Genomic DNA, 23,630 nt, shown 5'->3' with positions numbered 1-23,630 from the left:
ACATATCTCCACTTAAAATTGTGGACAGGAAAGAAAACTCACTTATATGTATTTCATGGTGGAGGGTATAAAAAATTCGGCCCGGTCGAATTTACTTTTTAATGTCATTTCTCTTTCCGAAATATCTACTTGCTGTAACTTCTTTTTCACACTTTCCAGGATGAACCGAGTGGACCAGAAGGTGTGCTTATTGCAACACGATGCCTCCCGAATTTCATTTTTTATAATAGTTTGCCTGTTATAGTAGTGGTACGTGAGAGAATGTTTATTAAGATCCCTTACCGCCCGGGTTCAATATGAAATTTGATTTAGTAAAAAACTGCCCTTCTGTAAGCGTTTTTGTTTATTAATTCCTTCCACTATTCTTTCAAAGGGACAATCCGACTATGTTAGAATGGCTTATCGGCAACCATGATATAATTACCACATCGCACAGTGGTTCCACTTGTATGGAAAGAAGTGCAAAAAATAGTTCTAGTCGAGCTACCGCCTCGAAATATTAAACATAGATTTATAACGAGGCAAAAAGATAGAAAACAAATTTTAGTGGATGTAGCTCCACATTTAGGTATAGCCCCCATATAAAGGTACCACCCAATTTTAGGGTTTTTGAAGATTTTAGACAAATTTTCAAACCGATTTGGTTGAAATTTTGAATTTTGAGTTCTAAGTGAACAAAATACCTCCCTCCAAACAGTGTTCAATATAGGTCCACGTTTAGAGATAGCCCCCATATAAAGGTACCGCCCGATTTTCGCTATTTTGGTGATTTTAGCCAAATTTTCCAATCAATTTAGTTGTACTTTTGCCTTTTTAGTTTTGAGTGAACAAAATACTTACTTGCAAAAAATGTTCAACATAGGTCTACGTTTAGGTATAGCCCCCATACCGCCTGATTTTCGGTATGTTGAACTATTTTTGCTAAATTTTTCATCCGATTTGGCCGTAATTTTGAATTTTGAGTTCTCAGTTTTTAAAATACATCCTTGCAAATAATGTTCAATATAGGTCCAAGTTTTGGTATAGCTCCCATATGAACGTACCACCCGATTTTCGGAATTTTGACGATTTTACTGGCGTGGTATAAGGGGAATAACGTGCAGGGTGGCGGATAGGGGCAGCTGGATTTTTTTTCATCGTAAACTAGAGGCTTTCCTCTGTATTTAAGAAAAAATATCGAGACTCATAAATACTCACAACATTAGTAAAACTCAACATAAAATAATAGTAATGATATTTAAAATACCAGAAAAGGTATAAGGGGAATAACGTGCAGGGTGGCGGATAGGGGCAGCTGGATTTATTTTTTTTTTAATCGTAAACTAGAGGCTTTCCTCTGTATTTAAGAAAAAATATCGAGACTCATAAATACTCACAACATTAGTAAAACTCAACATAAAATAATAGTAATGATATTTAAAATACCAGAAAAGGTCATTTAAAAAGAATTTCGTTTTAGGGATGTTAGAAAAAGAATTATGAATATGTTTTTTCGTAAAAACATTGTCAATACCATCAAATATAATTTTCATTTTGAAAATTGCACATTTAACTACGAATGCTTTGCGGTTGTATTTTACGTTTTTTAGGCACCTAATACAAACCACAACTTCTTCGACTTAAATTGACAAAAATAGTACTGGATATTAAAATTTGATGTGTATAGAGAATATCCATTTCATTCACAATCAAATTTGTCGCCATGAATTTTTCCATTTTTGTCCACGAGCGGAACCACTGTGCATCGTCCTGGTTCCAAGCATACCGGAAATCTTTCCAGTGACCTTCAAGAGAACTTTCCTGACACAGCCAAAGGGCGCCACTGTATTATAAACTAATAGCGTGAAAAATCAACGTGGTACAGTGGTCGTTTACAGTTATTTTCACTGGCTGTTCCGTACACATCAAACGTGACTTCAGTTTTTTGTAGGGTTGCGAAACATGGGTCAACAACCGCCTAAGACGCTTGCTAAGAATTTACTGGTCAAATACAATACCAAACTATGGGAGCAGAATATCACGAATATCAGCTATATGAATATCATGGAACGAAAATGAAACTGGATAGATCATACACTGCGGAAGGATCCCAGTGATATAGCATAACAAGTCGTTCAATGAAATCCTCATGGAAATCGAAGAAAACGGTTTTCAGCGCACACCTGGAAGTGACAAATCAAAAAAGATGTTGAAATATGCGAAGTTACCTGGAAGAATAGTATTCGATAGAAATTGATTTAACAACTTTGTTGTGGCCCTATGCTCCTTAAAGAATTTTAAAGGTATACATTCAGCGCTGTACGACTTTGTTGTTAGTTGTGTATTGGGAGCCTGAAACTGAACTTCTTAGCTTTGTAAATATTGGGTGGGATGAAAATTCCCGAAAACCATATATAGATAAGGTCATGGGCAGTGAATCCATCCATCTATTATAGCTGGTGATATGCTAATAAGAGTTACCATAAGATGGAATGTACAATATGACTAAATTCATGCATGTCCTTCTTCAAAATTTTACTAAAAATTACGCCATACATTAAGCAAATTTGTTACGAATAATTTCGATACCCCTCTTGTGTATGCTCTATTGAACCACATTTAAGAATGCACCATGTCGGTTATTATGCCAAAACTGAATATCTTATTGTTGTACTACATAAATATTTGTGGCTACGTATACACACATCCATAAACATTTGCTTTCATGTCTTCCATCATAAAGCACACATTGCAACAATTAAGGTTTACAAACATCACGACTGCCTTTGCTTCGATGGATCGACGGCATACATAATTAATGGTTGTCAATGCTTAAAACCCCCTCTTAGGTTGCGAGTGTGTGTGCGTATCGATTTCGGTAATGACGGACTAATTTAATTTTTAATGTTTGTAATTAAGCTGTCATAGTTTGTAGTTGTAATTATTATTATTATTGAGAGAGCGAACACAACGATCAAACATGTTACTGTTGAGTTGATAGTTACAGTACACAATGTTTGGTGCTATTGATGAGTTCATAACGATGATGATGATGATACTTGGTGGCGCTAGGGTACCATGCACACTCATTATGCTGGTTAACACACATACATACCTATGTATGTATTTATAATGAGTAGAATCGATTTATATTAATTGGTAAGTAAACATTACGGTGTCTATAAACCGTTTTATAAGAGCATATGTATGTGGTGGTGGGGCAAAATTGAATTATAATTTATTGAATAAAGTTAATGGATAAAATGTTCCATTTCCTCTTGGTGCACATTTTCCATGTCTACTACAGTGATATGTTTGTAGGTTTTCAGGTTATTACAATTTGTTCATTTCAATGCACTTTTATCACATAATTTTAATTGATTTTATACCTTTCATACTGGAAATAAGGCTATATTACATTTCGTCTTTCCCTGGTGAAGTTCGTGAAAATAATCAACACATATTTTTATTTTTGCTTCTTTATTGCTAGAAGGTTCAATGCAGTCCTGAATATTAAGTAGTCGAAGATTTAAATGTAGAATTTGGAAATGAAACATAATTTAGAACTATGGATGCAGCTGTTGGATAATTTAGTATTAATGGTATATTTTAATTTATCCAACTGGTTGATGAAAGTACTCCTCTTTCTCCATAAAATAGCATTGCCATATACATATAAATACTCTTATCTGGCCTTTAGAAGGCTTCGCCAAATAATCCTTTGAACGGCGCACTTTCATCAATCACTGGGAAACTAATTTACCTAGTTCACCAGTCGCCACTTTACAGGAATGCCCAACCTTTATGTTGTTCGGAAAGAGGAAAGGATGTTCCGGGACATCATCACAGCTGCACCCGCTTGCTGTAAACCTGATCGTCTAATGCACTAAGTTAGACCAAATTTCCCAACAGAGGCAGTGAGACTACCATGAGTATAGCCGAGTCAACTATAGGGACTCCATAGTTAGGCAGCTGACGCATTGAAATTAATAGTATGTTCTTTGAACACATTCGGAAAAAATGTCTACGTCATCTGAAGAGTTAAAACATTGGAGTCGGAGTAAGTGAATTGTGGGTAACGATTGAAACATTTTCGAAACTTGGAAAGAAGGAAGATAGGACATCAGTCACGTTTGGAGATGTGACGCTGACTGATCCGAAGAATTTGTATGGACAATTTGACGATATTCCCGAGAGTGACAGGGCGAAGAGAAGAATATGACGTCGCCACACACCACAATTTAGGCGTTAGGCTCTGACGATATCTTCATAGTAATCCTGAAACAGTTCGATGAGCTGGGATTAAATATCTCACCAAAGTTCTCAAACTATTGTTGATAGCAGGCAAGGATGCCAGTAGCAAATACTCTTGAATCTTTACCCCTCCCCAGCATTAAAAGCTATTCAGTTGTAGATCATTAGCATGAGTTTCTTAAGCGACACAACAGTGCTTGACTGATTAGCATGGTAATGCTGAAACAGCAGGATGAGCTGGGAGTTGATTATCGCACCAAAGTTCTCAAACTGTCACTAGCTGCCCACAACGTGCTCGAAGTGTGGAAAAAGGCCAGGTACTAAAGGCAGTAAAGGATGTCAACAAAGGTGAATGGTACAACCTATATCGCTTTTATCGGCCATAGCAAAAACACTTGATGTTTTACACTTACACAGCACAAGAAAAAGGTATTCTATTGCCAATCATCAGATTGAGCTCCGTAAGCAGCACAGCACCACAACAACGCTGCACGCCAATCCACACGTATTAGTCAAGGATTCAATCAGAAAACATCTTGCGAGAGGATAGTGGCGGCCAGTGATTGATCAAAAGCCTTTGGTACTGTCAAGGACTTCATGCTGTTTGAGGCCGTCGATATATCAACGTATGCATTGAGATCGTAATGTTTCCTGATGATCCTACGATCTTGGCGTCAGTTGCCTTCCCTGATACCATTTGTGAAAGGCTGAACTTCTATTTGATTGATTTTACGAAATTTTTCCACGCGAGCAATATGCAAATATCCGCCACTTAATCTACGGCCACTCTGTTCACCACATGGAAGTCACAGATGAGAACAAAGTTGAATGTGATGGTCGATGGTAGCAGAATTCCGACTACGCCAAAATTCTAGGGATCATATTCGCCAGTGTGTTACATCGTTGACCGCTCCTGCCACAACTAGTTGCGACAAAAAGAGATATAGGATTAAGGTCCTAAAGTCCCTAACCGGCAGCACTTGAGGTGCTGATAAAGAAGCCTTGTTGATCCCATGTGGTCGGTCTGTGGCAAGCGAACATAAGTGCTACGCGTTGGAAAAATATTCAAACCTGTCAATGCATGGTCTCTTCATGTCATCAGTGCACTATCTACATGAAGAGAACGATTTTTTCCAGCACAGAAACACAATGGCATGCTTTCATTGTAGTACTTACTCGGGTGTTACCGGGACAGTCATCTCAATCACCTTATGGTGTATAGGACTCCCCCACCCAGATATGTTAGAAGGGCTTTTCATGAGCTAGAGAGAGAGAGGGCTAACGACATAAGAGGGAACTCTTAGATCAGCTAACCTTTTAAGCATGTTTGGATAGCATTCACATGCAGTCGCAAACAACTATGGTGTGAATGGGGTCCTCAGTTTTCACAGCTGGAGAACTTAAGCTGCCACAACAGACCAGAGTGTTAAGGTAGAAACACAATGAAATACGCCGCTTTTTCACGCTCAGTTTCATGTAAAAGACTAAAGGCCAAGTACTACCTAATTCAAATGAATTAGGCAGCATTCGAATTAGGTAGGTTGAATTAGCGCGGAAAAAGCGGCGTATTTCATTCTGTTCACACCTTTAGCTTTGATCAATTACGCTCGGGATGGTGCATCCGTCTGAGTCTATAGGACAAGGATCGATGACAACGTGCAAAACATCTACCCAGCGTGTGGAAAAAAACCCTCGCTATACTGCACCATTTCCACTGCCCTACCAAGTCTACTAAACTAACTCTAGTAGTTCTGTGGTTGTATCTAATCGTAGAACTGGAGATGGACCCGGAGCCAGATTAAGCAGAAAAACGAGCATACATACATCCCAGACGGGACAAGGGAGACTTCCCTCTTCTCTCATATCAATGAGTGCGCCCCGATTCATATTAGCTCAATGATATGGGACCTACTGTTTATCGCCGAGTCTGAACGGGTTGCCTTACGACGCCACTTGTAGAGAAGTTTTACATGGCTGAAATACTCAGGAAATCTCGCCAACATTAATGAGGGGTATTTTGCCACCGTTGAAAAGTTGATGTTGCCTGGCCGGGGAATCGAACCCACGGCCTTCAGCGTGCAAGGCGGGTATGTATATCACTGCACCACGCATTGCATCCACAACTATATACACACATTTATTCCCGAAGGGACAAGGGAGACTTCTCTCATGTCAATTAGTGAACATGAGATTCATACTGACTCAATGATATGGGACCTATTTTTATCCCCGAGTCCGAACGGCTTGTCTTACGACACCACTTGTAGAGAAGTTTTCCATGGCTGAAATACTTAGAAAATGCAAGCCAACAGCCGAACATGTTGATGCTCAGTCCAGGAATTAAAACGCAAGGCGAACTGCACCAAGGTGGCTCCCGAGCATACAAACATATCAAATAGTGTTACAACAACATCAGGTTTGAATACAATTCACAGGGATGCAGGCGCAGATGTCATAAACAACTATTGTGAAGGCAGTTCTTTGAGTACATCCCAACTATCGCACCTGAAGAACGTTAGCTGCAACAACAAAACAAAGTAGCCGCCGAAATTCCTAAAAGCAAGAATTGACGACACGCAGCAAAACATCTGCCCAGAATACGTTACTAGTCCGGATTAAGCAGAACAAGTAAAAAAATAAGTAAGTAAACAAGTTAGTAAATAAGCAGTGCCGAACTTTTTATACCCTTCAGCACAAAATGCATACTCTGACTGCAGGGAACCTCAAAATAAAATTACGGTTAGTAATATGGGGCTATACCGAAAAATGGACATATGTTAAAAATTTGTGGTGCAGAAGTCTTGTGACTGTAGGGTACTGCTAATACCAAATTACGCGTAATTCAGTCAAAAAAATGAAACTAAACGCCTCAAAATACCGAAAATCGGGAGCTACCACTGTATGGGGATTATACCTAAAAATGGACCTATGTTGAAAATTTTAAGTGGAGAAGCGGAGCTCAAAGCTCAAGTTATGGGTAGTTCGGTCAAAAAATTCAAGTAAAATCCTCAAGATACAGGTACCGTTAAGAACAATAATTAAAATTCTCAAAATACCTAAAAATTGGGAGGTACCATTATGTGTGGGCCACCCTAAACAAATGGACAATTTTTGGTGATGTCAATTTACATCTAATTCGGTTAAAATTTGTAACTAAAAGCCTCAAAATTCTGGAAATCGGGAGGTATGGTCATATCGGGGCTATACAAAAAAAAATGGTCCTTTATTGGCCATCGGATCGGACTTTTGCATGTTTTTGAAATTTCAACCATAGAATTAGAATTATATACAATATAGAATTATATCGTCCCAAAAAAATGGTCCTTTATTGGCCATCGGATCGGACTTTTGCATGTTTTTGAAATTTCAACCATAGAATTAGAATTATATACAATATAGAATTATATCGTCCCAATGATAGAAATTCGATGTCATATTGAGAACAATCAATAATACGTACAAAGCTACAGCTTCTATAGTTTAATAAACGAATTATTTGCATTATAATTTTTAAAAATATGCAAAAATCCGTGGTCAAGTGATTACAACGGACGGACATGGCTCTTTCGTGTCAGCAATTTATCTTGATCAAGAATATATTTTATAGGCTCACAAAAGATTATTTCAAAGCGTTACAAACGGAAAAACAAACTTAATGCTATGGTGGAGGTAAAAACATACTACCTTATCATATGATAGTACAATAACAATTAGTCTCTTTTCGCTATCGGATTTTATGAAGGCTTTTATGTTTAGGCTTCAGAGTAGTTTTGTTGTCAAGTTCTTTGGTCTACTGGTGCTTGTCTTCGCCTGGACATGTCGCATATAGGACTAATATGTTGACGACACTGTACTTTCGTAACTTTCAGAAATTTCCATAAACACAGCCTTATCTTACCTTAACATACCAACTATAACCTACATTCCTGGGTTTAATTTTGACACATTGTATCTCTGGTGTTCGATTGTATATATAAACATTTTAAAGATTCACAAAATACCAGTTATTAGGCAAAAAATGTGGCTAGGAACATTTTGCTTTACAAAACCTTATTACATTAATATTAACATAGCGTTGCAGTCTATCAATGATTTTAAATGTTAAACCTTTGATTTTCGTGTCGAATTTAAGTTTGCCATGCAAACAACTCCACTTATCGTAATCTCAAACGGATACACCTATTTCCTGTATTAGCCATCGTTTAATGCAATTGCATAGCCAAAAAGAAGTTACACTTCCGTCGAACTCTTAGAGAAACCCTAAAGACGTGATATTTGATCAAAAGTGGAAAGGAAACTTTGTACAGGAAGCAAGCCAGCAAAAGGGCAGCCAGCACGAAATTTGGCAATGGCGTTGTGTTCCTTTCAGACGGAAATACAATTGGTCGAGCCAGTTTTATTGTTTATTCACCTAAATGTCTACATTTTGGTAAGGCTGAATTGGATAAATGTTTGTGCATACATACAGAATTGAAACACACTATGTAACTGGAAATGTAAACAAATGTTTATTTAACAGGAAATAATGTTTAATGCAAATAATGTATTTTGTAATTGATAATATTATTAAAGTTATCTTTAGTTAACAAATAGAGCTACCACTGGATATTTAAAGGTAAGAAACATTTTCAAATCGTTTAGTCATGTTAAACCAACTTGTTTAAGTAAATAAGTAATTGAATAAATTTCAGATAAATTGTAGGTATAAATGCACATCCACAATCTAATGCGGGTGTGTATTATATTCATTGGCTAAGTATACCCCGCAAAGAATCCAAATCGATTTCAGCTGTATTTTCACCTCGACTTTACTTTTATTTGTTTGAGTTCTGAATGCACAATAATTTCGTATTTGGTATCACCTATATTGATTCGCGAAAAGATCTTTATAAATATTATTTTTTTAAAGGACCAAATAAATCACGCAATCATGATCCCTAGTTAGATCATATTACGGCTATAATTAACAAATATGTTGACCACAAATCAAACTATAGGGGGATAAGTCTTCTCCCTATTGCCTATAAGATAGTGTCAGGGATATTGTGCGAACGACTAAAGCCAATGGTCAACGAAATAATTGGACCATACCAATGTGGCTTTAGACCTGGCAAGTCCACCATTGACCAGATATTTACCCTGCGGCAAATCCTAGAGAAGACCCAAGAGATGCAGATCGACATATTTCACCTTTTTGTCGATTATAAAGCAGCATTCGACAGTCCCCTCCGATCAAAGGTATTCCACGCAATGTCTGAATTTGGTATCCCCGCAAAGCTCATCCGGCTTTGTAAGATGACTTTAACTGATACTAGGTCCTCAGTTAAAATTGGAAAGAACCTCTCCGAAGAATTTTGTACCAAAAGAGGTTTCAGACAAGGAGACAGCCTTTCGTGTGACCTATTCAACATTTTGCTGGAAAAGGTAATACGAGATGCAAATGTCAAAAGAAATGGCACAATTTACACCAATAGCCACATGTTACTTGCCTATGCTGATGACATAGACATCATGGGACGATCAGTAAAGGAAGTAACTGATACCTTTAGGAAGGTCGAAGCAGAATCTGCGAAAGTGGGTCTGGCGGTAAACGGCGAAAAGACCAAATTGATGGTGTCGACGCGCAAAGCGTCCATAGAGCTCGGACCAACTGTGGAAGTTGGTACCTACAATTTTGAGGTAGTTAAAGACTTCGTCTACCTCGGCACTGCCATAAACACAACAAACAACATCAGTTGCGAAATAAGAAGAAGAATTGTATTGGCCAACAGATGCTACTATGGTTTAAGTAAGCAATTTAAAAACAAAACCACATCTCGTCGAACAAAAATAACACTATACAAAACGCTGATACTACCCATGCTAATGTATGGCTCCGAAACATGGGTACTTGCGCAAGCAGATAAGGCAGTGCTTGGTGTGTTTGAGAGGAAAATTCTTCGAAAGATCTACGGGCCGATTTGCGTTGACAGTGAATATCGACGTCGTATGAACCACGAGCTCTATCAGCTATACTAAGATATGAATATAGTTAAACGTATCGAGATGCAACGATTGCGTTGGCTAGGCCATATCATGAGAATGAGCGATGATGAACCCGCTAAAAAGGCGTATGAATACATGCCGCATGGCTGTGCACGCAGAATCGGCAGGCCTAAGCTTCGATGGAGCAAACAAGTGGATGAAGAAATGGAAAGGCGCGGTATTCCAAAAAGTCAAGCGAAAAACAGAGAGGAATGGAGATCTTTTCTTAGTTCGGTCTATGGAACAAATGTTCTGTAAAGGGCCAACTAACTAACTAACTTGACCACAACACGTCTGTACATTTTGAGAACACATGGTGAATATTTCCTTAAAGAAAATGTCTTTTTAGTTCAAATCAGATGCTTTTTTGTGTTGAATATTTCCTTCACCAAACAAAAAATTAAAAAAAAAAAAAATTTCTGCAAGGAGGGCACCTTCAAAAAAGTGATATAACTCAAAAAACGCAAAAAATCGCACCTTGGTAATTATGTAGTTGATTCAGAACCCTTTGCTGAAGATATTCCCGGTAGCAGAATTTCGGACAAAGTTGGACAATTTTGTAAAAGTCTATAATATAAAACTATAATTTTGTAAAAAAAATAATTCTTAGGTTGTATCCTATATGACGATTGTGAAAAAAATTATTTCTTAAAACCGAAAGTACACACCGCCACCATTCCACTGAATATCATATCTTTGTATTTGATTATTACCAAACTCTTACAAATTGCGTTTAAATTCTGCTCTGAGTTTTAATCTTTTTTAAAAATTTTTTATTTTGTCTTCGAAATTTTGATTTTAACTTTGAATTATACCGCGAGTTTTGAATATTTTTGAAAACAATTTGCACATCCATAGAATTTGACATGTTCTTTCTTCGAATCAAATTAGAAAACTCGCGTTATTAAAAGTGCAAAAATCGACTTTTTGCCTAAAAACCTGTCCAAATTACCTATAGTGCATTCGGATGAAGTTTAATCAGAGTCGTGAAAAATGCATTCCAATTCCTTACATTTTAACCGCATTCGGGTGCAATCCAATGATTGACATCCATTTCCCACATTTTAACTGCATCCGGTTGCAGATCAAACGCAGTGGTGAAAAAGGCACTCCGTTCGTTACATTTTATTAGCAGTTGCTAGAGGTCCCTACAGGTGCAAATCAGTTTTTACAACCCTATAAGCGCGTCGACATCAATTTTTCCAAGAAGAGAAAAACGTGTTAACATTCTCAAAAGTTTTTTTTTTATAAAATAATTTGCGACCATTTTTGCGGTAATTTATGAGAAGACAATTTTTGAAATGGAGTGTTGTTGGAGAACTTGTCGAAATCGTAACTGGCGATGGGAAGACAATATAAAAACGCTTTTAACATATGAAGCAAGAGGAATACAGCTTGGATTAAATGAAGAGCGAAGGAAATAAGTTGTGATGTGTACAAATATATGTACACTTCCGAATGCCGCCCTGAAATAGTAACTGGGTGCCTTCTCATGACTCCAATGGACCATCTACATGTGGCAGCAAATATTCTTCCAGTCCAGCGACACAATCACATGCTTTTGTTACAGTATCTGCTCGGGTGTTACCGTGAGAGCCATCCATTCCATTCAGGCAGATCAAGGAGAATCTGTATGATCTAGAAGAAGAGGTCCAGCGGTACAAGAGAGAACCACTAGATCAACAAGCATGTCAAGCACCTTGAATAGCATTCATACGGCTGCAGTTGCAGATGCAGCAGGATTGTTGTCTGCGAGTAAGTTTTCTATCTTCTGGGAACACAAAATGCTAAAAGTTCAAAAAATCTTAAGTCGGTTGGTATCCTTATATGGGGGCTACACCAGAAAATCGGGATGCGCCGTTCTATGTCGGCTTCATCAAAACGTCGACTTATATCGATAATTTTTTGGAAAAAAGATTTGCACCCACAAAGAAGACTAAATACCATATTTTGGACATTTCGGTTAAATAATGTGGTTAAAAATTTCAATTTACCGAGAATGATATGGGTTGCATATGGAGACGTGGTCCTATATCGACATTTTTTAAGGAAGGTTTGAAGAACCTTTGGTCGAACTTGTATGGAAAGACCGACCAAAAATACTTCCTCTACTGATATCAATACGAACATTTCAATAAAGGTTAGTTTAACATCACAAACAAACAAGAACACCCCTTGGTGTTGTTTAGGCATAGCACCATAGAACGGTACCCCCGATTTCTGGCATTTTGGGGGGTTTGACCACATCTTTCAATGAAATTGGCTAAAATTTGTGTTAGAAAACCTTCTGCAAAACATTTTTGAATTGGGTCCTCATTTTGATAGGGTCCCCACATAATAGTACCGCCTGATTTTCGGAATTTTGAAGGTCTTATATAAATTACTCTGTGCAACAAAATTCAATTTTTTTTAAAATGATGGGAAAAATCGATTAGATTATGAAAGTAGAGCTAAAAATATGAGACACGTGTATCGGCGTTTTAAAAGTTTACGTCGGATAGTAACCAAAATAGGCGGGGCTAGTTCCGCCCATTTTTAATTTTTTCGAAATATTCGAGTTAAGATATCTCTGAATCCTTGCATTTCAGGTATATAGTGTCTTTAGCAACTTTACAGAAGAGTATGTGGACAATATTTTTGTTAAAAATTTTAACCCTTATGCAGGTTAAAGGGGTCTTTTTTTGTCCTTTTTCAAAAATCTTTCAAAAACTACTTAAAAATGTGATTGTATCAATCCAAATAGTCTACAAAATTGTTCGCCATAAAATTCTACTATAGGTCTCAGAATACACCAAATCTGTAACTCTTGTCTAATCGCCAGGAATCTCAAAAAATGAAAAACACGTTTTTGGGTTAAAGTCGGACTTCATCTGATTTATTCAAAATTGTCCCACAAAACATAATTTTAGAGAGATGATGTCAGAGACAAAATTATTCTCCGTCACTATGGGTCACCAAAGAATGAAATGTCTATTTACATTTTATAGCATAAAAATATCAGTATCAATTTTGCTGAAAAAACATGAAAATATTCCCAATTTTTTTGGTAAAAAATTTTTCCTTCTTTTTTCGAGTTGGTACCTACATGGAAGTAATATGGAACTTGGCTATAGGTGAAAAGTGTCAAAGTATGAAAAATTCTACACAACATTTCACTATGAGTTTCAAAATAAACAATATATCTGTGTATACTATTTCCTTAAAAAATTAGATTACAAATATAAATATATTAGGATGAAATTATATGTTTTAATTTTGGACTGTTAATTTTACATAATTCCATACTGGATCAAAATCTAACAAAATCCTTTACTTTTTGGGAATATGGTTAAAAAAAAGAAATGTTCCAAATGAAATTTCATTATCGGTCTCTGAATAAAATAAATCTGTAACCATAGCATATAACATTCTTAGCAGCACTTGTTTTTAATATATATGTTTTAGGGCCATATTTCCCAATTTTCATACAGATTGTCATTGTGATTGGATACTGTAAATATCATATTGATGGTTTTTCGTTGTGAATTCATACAGAAGATGCTATGCGTTCCATTCATAATGCTTTGTGGTGCTGTTACGCGCCGGCTATCCGCTGAATAAAATCAAAGCATAAAATCGAATAAAAATGTATGAAAAATATACGAGGTCGGTTTGGGCATGGTAAGGTAACAAATTTGCCTGGCTAGCTCATCCAGGAGGTAAGTTCTCAACCCGTTATTCTTCAGCGCGCGAACATATTAAAATAAACATTCCATGCCACGGAAACCAAACGTTTATTAAAATGTAGAGTTGATTTTAAATTATATTGCACAAGGTCAATTGTGAGTCATTGTTGTATCTTACCTGTGACCATTTGTGGTATGGCGAGGTCTAATATCATACCGAGGTACACTTGTCCCACCCTGTCACCTATGACATTGTATGTACCTTTAATTTAACAATGTCCCTTAATGTGACCTTCAAATCCTAAAAGCCTTGGTTACCCAACATTCCTTTTAAATGCGAAGACAGTTTAGCATTTCATATTCATAACAAAATTCATTTTATTGAACATAATTCATAATAATATTAAGAAAAATAATTCAATTTAAAAATTGAAAATTATTTGCATATTTGCATTAATTACTAAATTAATTAAACATAAAAAAAATAGAAAAAAGGAAAAACTAAGAAAAAGGCTAAATGTCAAAATATTTTTTTTGTTTATAACAAAAACCCCATTTTGTGCAATGGCACTAACCAAAAAGTCTATTAAAATAGCATGATGATTGAGCTCAATAATCTAGCACTCGAAAAAATTACCCATTAAAATATTATTTTTGGGTCAAGTCTAAAAATGTTTGCTGGGTTGTGTTCTAATATTTGACACTCATCTTCTTTTACAAAAACTCTAAACTATTCTTAAATTCCTAACGGGATGTTGTTTACAAAAGGAAATAAAAAATATGTATGTCTAATTAAGTATGTACATGAAGGTCAACTAAGTACCGTTATGTACAGAAAGCAAGAAATTCAGAGAAAGCAAAATTCAATAAGTCAGAAAAATTTATGTATACATATGTATTACATATTTATCAATATCTAAATATGTCGTTTATGAACCGTTATTCATGACAATCAAAAAAAATACATAGAAAAAATATTTTGCAAAAATTATGTCGAAAAATTCACATATGTTTAGATGCCTTAATTTTTTTTTTCAAATTGTAATATTCTACTTGTTTTGGTTATGACTTAAATTTTCAGCAATTCACTACATTGTATTTTCATTTATACATCACCGCATAAATTGTTTGTGTGGTTATGTCTGGAGGCACCTTCATAGCTGGGAAGGATTGATCTTGCTGTTATCGAAGTCTGTTCCCCCTTCCTTAAATGGTTAGTGACGTCAAAAATTCCAGAATAATGCTTTTAATTGTTGTTGTAAATTCACTTCGCAATTTACCAATGTAAGGTCAGGAATGCCCTTTGCAAGATTTGGAATTTTCCAGTTTTGTTGATGTCACTATGCATTAAAACACAAAATCAGTAAAAAAATCACTTGGACAAACATGCATATTTTGCAATGCCTTACCTTGAAAATAATTCAAATTTATTGCAATAAATGCTAATTTATTTGTAAGGCTTGAGGTGTTTGCAAAATGTCACAATGTAATATTCACTTATTAATGTTCTTATTATTTGTAGATCTTCTTATTAGAATATCCCCTTTTAAGACGTTATGTGACAGGCTTTAACATTTGTGCACACTTTGCTAAAATATTTATTTTCACTACGGTCGAAATATGATTTTTTCCTTGCTGTTGTGCTCCCTTTGCTGATTTTTAATAAATGATCACTGTGATGGCTTGATCGTGTTTCACATTTACACATACGTATGTGTGATAGTGAATGTAATTTGACATACAGTGGTGCCAAACTCCAGTGTTGCCACTAGGCCATCCTTAATGATTGACGTAGCGTATAGCATCGCGTATGTCGTCAGTCATATTAAGGTCGACACACATTGAGTGCGCCCTAATAAAATAAGGCGATCCGTTTCAGTGCATATATATTTGGAATATAAAAAACCCACATTGGACCTGCCCATATTGCGTATTTTTAGTACTTTCAACTTAAATTCCGTAGTTTGGATAAGCCATTGGTTGCTTATATTGTAAGTGGGCTATGGTCAAGTGAAAATATAGGTGTCGTATGGACTCTCACTTGCACAATTTGGTGTGGTCCAAAATACTACAATGATGGGACTAACTCCTACTTTGGTGGCATTTAGGGTATTAACACTAGCATTTGACATAAATAGCTGTATCATGAATGGCCATAACGAACCCAGTTACGATATAGTGATTTATGTCAATTTCTAAGGTTTATTCCGTAAATGCCACCAAAGTAGGAGTTAGTCCCATCATTGTAGTATTTTGGACCACACCAAATTGTGCACGTGAGAGCCCATATGACACCTATCTTTTCACTTGACCATATCCGTAGACCTCTAATGTATTTTCACTTACAATATAAGCAACCAATGGCTTATCCAAACTACGGAATTTAAGTTGAAAGTACTAAAAATACGCAATTTGGGCAGGTCCAATGTGGGTTTTTTATATTCCAAATATACATGCACCACAAAGCATTATGAATGGAACGCACAACGTCTTCTGTATGAATTCACAACGAAAAACCATCAATATGATATTAACAGTATCCAATCACAACGACAATCTGTATGAAAATTGGGAAATATGGCCCTAAAACATATATATTAAAAACAAGTGCTGCTAAGAATGTTATGTGCTATGGTTACAGATTTCTTTTATTCAGAGACCCATAATGAAATTTCATTTGGAACATTTCTTTCTTTAACAATATTCCCAAAAAGTAAAGGATTTTGCTAGATTTTGATCCAGTATGGAATTATGTAAAATTAACAGTCCAAAATTAAAACATGTAATTTCATCCTAATATATTTATATTTGTAATCTAATTTTTTAAGGAAATAGTATACAAAGATATATGGTTTATTTTGAAACTCATAGTGAAATTTTGTGTAGAATTTTTCATCCTTTGACACTTTTCACCCGTAACAAGTTTCATATTACTTCCATGTACCAACTCGAAAAAAGAAGGAACAATTTTTTACCAAAAAAATTGGGAAATATTTTCATGTTTTTTCAGCAAAATTGATGCTGATATTTTTATGCTATAAAATGTAAATATACATTTCATTTCTTTGGTGACCCATAGTGAAATTTGACGAAGAATATTTTTGTCTCTGACATCATCTCTCTAAAATTATGTTTTGTGAGACAATTTTGAATAAACTCAGATGAAGTCCGACTTTAACCCTAAAACGTGTTTTTCATTTTTGGAGATTTCTGGCGATTAGACAAGAGTTACAGATTTGGTGTATTCTGAGACCTATAGTAGAATTTTATGGCGAACAATTTTGTAGAATATTTGGATTTGATACAATCACATTTTTAAGTAGTTTTTGAAAGATTTTTGAAAAAAGGACAAAAAAAGAACCCTTTGATGAACCGCATGAGGGTTAAAATTTTTAACAAAAATATTGCCCACATACTCTTCTTTAAAGTTGCTAAAGACACTATATACCTTAAAGTGCAAGGATTCAAAGATATCTTAACTCGAATATTTCGAAAAAAATAAAAATGGGCGGAACTTGCCCCGCCTTTTTTGGTTACTTTCCGACGTCAACTTTTAAAACGCCGATACACGTGTCTCATATTCTTAGCTCTACTTTCATAATCTACTCGATTTTCCTCGTCATTTTTTGTTGTCGCACAATGTTATTAATTGGAAATGGCCGAAATGACACTTAATTTTCTCCCGGAGGTAGACTACTTCCAGAAAATTGTCGATTAATGTAGGTCCACCCTTTGATGTTGTCCTCATAAATCGGTACCGCCCAATATTCGGTATTTTTAGGGTTCTAGCCATAATAATCAATCAAAATGGCTGAATTTTCGAAATTGTACATTGAGGCCCTCAAAAGGTTGTCTTTGTATCACCTGCACATTTGAAAAAATTGCAAAAAACCCCTTTTGGGATTTGAATTAAAATTTAATGCTATCTCAAAGTGTACAGTTAGAAGTAATCCATAACAAATTTATTTTAGAGATGTTTAACATGAACAGATATGAACGCATTTGGTACAAAAAATTAGACCTTAATTTTTGTTTTAACTTTGACCAATGGCAGCGACCACTGTGTGCCGAGGATGCGAATTTAAATTCGTTTGAATTACTACCACACTCTTATTGTTGTACGACAAGTTAGTTGGATTGAAAATAAATATAATTCAACAGATTTACAAAATCCTTTAGATTTTGAAATCCATCCACTAGAACGGGGAGAATTCATTTTGCTATAACTGAAAAGTTTGAAAAAGTTTGAAAATCGCCTGAGCAACATTTTTGTAGAATATTTGAATGAAAATCTCAATTTGTGGTACTTTACAACGGTTCACAAAATAAAGGACCAAAAGACAACGAAATCCTCCAAAAATCTCTTTTTTAAATGTACATTTTTTATTTATTTTTAACGCGAAACTGAAAAATTTTGATTTTTAGCCATATACTTCAGAGGGTCTCTGGCGAGTATTTCTATGAGCTACAAACAAAATTACAGTAATGGTGGAGGGTATAAAAAGTGAAGGGTAAAGTAAATTTTAAGGGAGGCGAGGCAGTCAGTGCATTGTTCCAATTTGAACTTCTATATCTCAAAAACGATAAAACCTTTGAAAATATCACAATGGTCAATATTGTATAGAATTTTCACTGCTACAACATTTTCTTTTGTCCCATTTCCAAAGACTTTCCAAGCAAAATCGTGAATGCTTAAAAAATCCCATAAATGTAATAATCTACACCATGGTATGGGGTATTATGTCTTTATGCATTTGTATGTAACATGCATAAGGAAACGAGATAGATCCATAGTTCCTTCTGAGTCGATTTATGCATGTCCGTCCGTTCGTTCGCAGCCTACAGGTCGGATTTATTGTCCGCTTCAGCTGAAAATTAGGAAATATATAGTTTTTAGTCATAGGTAGAATGTATAAAGAGGATATAGGTTGGATTTGAAGATAGCCCTCATATATATTTTCTATGTATTCGCTGCACCAAACACGCTATATATATCCGATTTCAATAACATTATAACTGTGTGACTGAATTCAGTCTAAAAAATGTGCCAAATTGTATTGAAATCGGTTCAGATTTGGATGTAGCTCCCATGTATAGTTTTGGCCGATATCACATATTTGCTGCATCAAACATGCTATGTATGTCCAATTTCGATGAAATTTGGAATGTGTGACTGAATTGTGTCTAGAAATAAATGTTCCAAATTTTATCGCAATCGGTTCAGATTTGGATATACATAGGTCCCATATATATTTCGGCCGTTTTCGTATTCGCTGCAACAAAAACGCTATGTATAACCGATTTCAATGAAATTTGAAATATGTGACTAATGCGGTCTAGGAATAAATGTGCCAAATTATATAGAAATCGTTTCGCCCGATTTTACGTATTTTCTGCACGAATGTGTGGCGGAATTTTTCCAGTAATAAGTGTACCATATTATATAAAAATCAGTTCAGATTTATATATATTTCCTTTATATATTTTACATATCCTCAGTGTATAGATTATCATATAGTCAGCCCGTTCGACTATGATCCTTTCCTTACTGTTTTTTTATTTTTCTCATCTATGAACATTGTAGTTTCAGAATCCGCAAAAACTTTTCAGGTGTAAGCACTTTTCATTTATAGTTAGTTCCGGCGCACCGTGTGGATTATACTTTCAATTGTCTTATTTACTCAAATCTATTGTTGTTTTCCTACACTTTCCAATCAACCGGCGCACCGTGTGGAATATACTTTCAATTGTCTTATTTACTCAAATCTATTGTTGTTTTCCTACACTTTCCAATCAACAGACTTATCTGACTCAGTGGCTAGACAGCCGTCTGCAGCATGATTTCTAGTTGATTATTATTTTTGATTTCGAGTTAATACAACTCAAAAGTAGATATAATGAAGACAATACATCATTTCAAATATAACAACACACTCTAACATGGCAACTCTTATGTCACGTCACGTGGTTCAATATGTCACATCTTACATAAATCCCTCTCATATTCTTGTCAATTCGAACACAGCGTTTCTTTTTTTGTTCGTTCATTTTTGGCAATAGTTTTTTGCGTGTGTGTAGTATTTTCTTTTCAGCTCTTCTATATTATTGGTTTGCTTTTCTTCAATATTATATTGCAATTTATCATCACTGCCATGACAGACTTGATAGCGGCGGGTGCTCCCGTACTGCTGCTGTTTGTTGCTTCTTCGGCATTGATGTTTGTTAACCATCTGCAGCTTTTTAAATGGATAATACTTGTCATTCTTTCAAGTGATTGAAATAAATTTCATTCTTTTATTATCAAATAGTGCACCCGTTCTATGAAAGAGCGCACAGCAGCTGGCGAACAACGAAGTATTTGATTGAAAATTGTAAACGAAATGGAGCGGGTGGCGTATGAGTGATTTCTTTGTACTATCTACAAGGGGAATATAAAAACTCATACGCCACCACACACTTGTGTTGATACAGAGTGGATTTCCTTCAGCTAGAAAAACGGATTAATGTCTGCTTATAAATTTAAGATGATGGAGAATTTAATGAGTTTTACACAAACTAATCGATATTTGACTATTCTATCACACTTGCTTTTCATACTCATTGCCTTCGTCATAAATTGCAAAATGTTTGCGATGAAATGACATGTTAAGGCAAAATAAGCAAAAAGCAATTCCGACATAGGTCACTGCATAATTGGAATTGCAAAATTTGTCAAGTATTTACCACAGAAATTGGATTGAGTTCTCAACTGATGATGTCAACATCTTCTGTCTAAAGTACATTTGCCAGAATAATTGTCTATCATTTAGCAAGACACAATTTTAATTGCAATATCACATGACTTTAAGCACGTAGTTCCTTCGTAAGGGGCTGAAGTTTGAAGAGATTTTTCTGTGTAATGATACATAACTACTCAGCAAAATGTTTGTAGCCAAAGAAGTAGATGAATCATGAGTGCAAGTGATTTCCGAATACACATGTGAAAGAAGTCATGCTTTTTACAAGGGCATGGTGCAGCGCGGATGCAGTCCATTTTGATTGCACAGCACGAGTCTAGGATGCACTCCATTTTCGATCCACGGCACATCTTTTGATTGAGTGCTTTTGACTGAACTTAGATATATTCTTCGGAATGTGTTTTTAATCAATTTAAATATATAACAATAATGCAAGCATTTATTATTTGAGTAAGAAGATTATTAAGATTAAGATTAAAAGTATCAATTAATTTCAATCACTATTGTGTTTACTTTCTCTGCCCTCCTTCATTATGTTCCGCTCCAAATTGTTTTATATTCTCTTCTCATCACCAGTTTAGCTTTCGGTATGGGCTCCAATTCCACTCCATTAATCATTTCCGCCTCGTGGATTACCCCAAAAAGGCTTTCAACTTCGGGGGGGGTGGGGGGCCACCTGACCAAAATTTTTAAAGTTAATATTAGCGAAAATTTGTTATTTAGCAATGATTTAAACTTTATTTTAGGCTTATTTTACTGATGAAATAATTTTCATTACTATTTTTTAATTAAAATGGCGTAAGATTTTTTGGCCAATTTCCCCTTGTTTCAGGCTTCAATTTTCCACTCCAGAGTATGGTCAATTTTTCAATTTCGGAAGTTCAGGTGTCCAATCGTTTTTATTGTCATAAGGAAACCAACTATCGTTATTTCCCTAAAGATACTTTGGTGTCCAATCGTAGATTTTATCACAAAGAATTTCTGAAGGCAGATAGTGGTTTTCTTGATAAAAAATATTTTGAGCAATAGTGAGTCTATCAATCATGAAATTCTAGCACCTAATCGCGGGTATGTAAATGACGAATTCTATTGCCCAATCGTGCATGTAAATGGACTATTTTGGAGTTCAATCGTCGGACTTCTCTAATAGAAATTGTGGTTTCCGATCGTGGATCTTCTCATAAATTGATCAGGAACTAGGAAAACTCTGGCAACCAGTCTTGAATTCTTTTAAAATGAAATTCTGGCGTCCAACCCAAGATCAATACATGTATACATTCTTTTAGCAAAAATCCACAAAATGTTTCCCAATCTACTTTTTTTATACTCTCAGCCTTTAGTGAAAATAAACCTCATCGAAATAATGGTTTTAGGGCCAAAGTGTGTTTGAAAGAAATCTGTTTCAGAAAACTTGAAGTCGACTTAGCTATGTTCATCCGTCTTGGTGGAGGACACGATGATTCTCGAACAGATCGGGCCAAAATTTGGCTTTCGTTTTATTTTGTCGAAATTTTGATCAACTTCGAAGATGGACCATAACAATCCATTCTTTCGGTAACCTTCCACAGAGTATTTAAAAAATGTTAAGAGATGTGCAGTTTAAGACCTCTCTCGACAATAAATAAGTGGATAAGTGTAAGCTGAAGACCTAAGTAGTCATGGCTTCACTTCCTTTTTGCTAATAATTTAGTTATAACTAAAAATCTATATATATAAAAATGGTGTAAAAAATGTATAGTAATTCATAAAATGAGAACGGCTAGGCCGATTTCTGTAAAATTTTTTGTCAGTTATTCGTATTTTCGAGGAGAAGGTCTTTACGGAAGAAAATTTTGGAAAATCTCTCTGGAAAAGTCGGAAAATTGGAAAAATCGAAAATTGAGTTTTTGTATGAAATTTTATTCCTTAATAGCGAGACGAAGTTCGCCGGGTCTGCTAGTATGATATAAATAAATTAATAAATAAAAAGACCTCTCTGGAAACGCTTTCCTTTTTTGCAACAAGTGTTCTCGAGACCACTATTACTACAGTACAAGTTTTTCAGGGCAAGTCCATACTTTCAGAGAAAATGGCCCGAAAGCTGTAAAGAACACCTACGGCCGTCATGTGTAGTGACTGGTGCGCACGACAACTTTCGAACCTTATACTGCCGTACATCCTTCAAAAACCATAAAAAATAGTTGTTAAATGCAGTTTAAGGTCTGTTCGAGGATCCTTAGAAATGTTTACTGAAGGTATTCGTTGTGTTTAGAACGGTATTGTGTTTTTCGTGAGCAAGTCCATATTTTCTGGAAAAAAAACTGAAAAATATTATGAGACGAACTGAAATGACTGGTGGGAGCAAAATCTTTTAAAAGGAATGACTTCCAAAATAAAATCTACTTCCAAAATGACCTATGGCGGTCCGGTCCATTTCTTCAGGTACCTTCTCCGCAACACTTGTGATCAATGATACAAATCCATATTTTGTCGCCAAGTTCATACGTCCGAAAATGGCTACACAATTCTGAAAATCTCTTAATACATAGCTTTGGGTTAAAGGATTTTGGTTGTGTGGCCCCTATTCGATCTGTCCATAGATGAAAATTTCAGACTCAGGGTATATATCAGTCTGCAAAGCCGACTGATTCTTGTTGAGATTTTGACGAAGAAGAGAATTTGTTTCCGATCAGCTTTATTTATTTATTTATTTTTTTTTTCTGATTTCGTTTGTCGTCACAAAGTCCTTTATCAAAGCAGGAAAAAGGAACATATCTACAAATGCATATCCATAATTCAATTCAAAGAGTAACACTATGCAACACTGAAAATGCAAACAACTTCTAGTATGATTTTTTTTTTAAATACATATTTAGACTACAAAAACCCTAGTAGGGTTTTGTCCTGTCAGATCCAGTTCGGATTTTATGGCCTCATCTAAACCGGGCTAAATCTACACGTTTTTGCATTTATCAGGCCTTTATCTCAGAAA

At 35.5% G+C, this 23,630-nt stretch overlaps 1 long non-coding RNA gene across 1 annotated transcript; it reads right to left on the bottom strand.

The window, feature by feature from the left end:
- Nucleotides 1-14,275: 14,275 nt before the first annotated feature.
- LOC141393063 (uncharacterized) lies at nt 14,276-15,594 on the bottom strand. The gene is made up of 2 exons (XR_012409988.1): nt 15,332-15,594; nt 14,276-15,262 (listed from the first exon to the last, which is right to left on the bottom strand). It is a non-coding gene; the product is annotated as an uncharacterized lncRNA (long non-coding RNA).
- Nucleotides 15,595-23,630: the final 8,036 nt, after the last annotated feature.

Source organism: Musca autumnalis, unplaced genomic scaffold (assembly GCF_047663935.1).
Source record: "Musca autumnalis isolate F117 unplaced genomic scaffold, ASM4766393v1 scaffold_2, whole genome shotgun sequence".
Taxonomy (NCBI): Eukaryota; Metazoa; Arthropoda; class Insecta; order Diptera; family Muscidae; genus Musca; species Musca autumnalis.
Note: the sequence above shows the minus strand (reverse complement) of the source record. Positions and strands in the feature narration are given on the sequence as shown.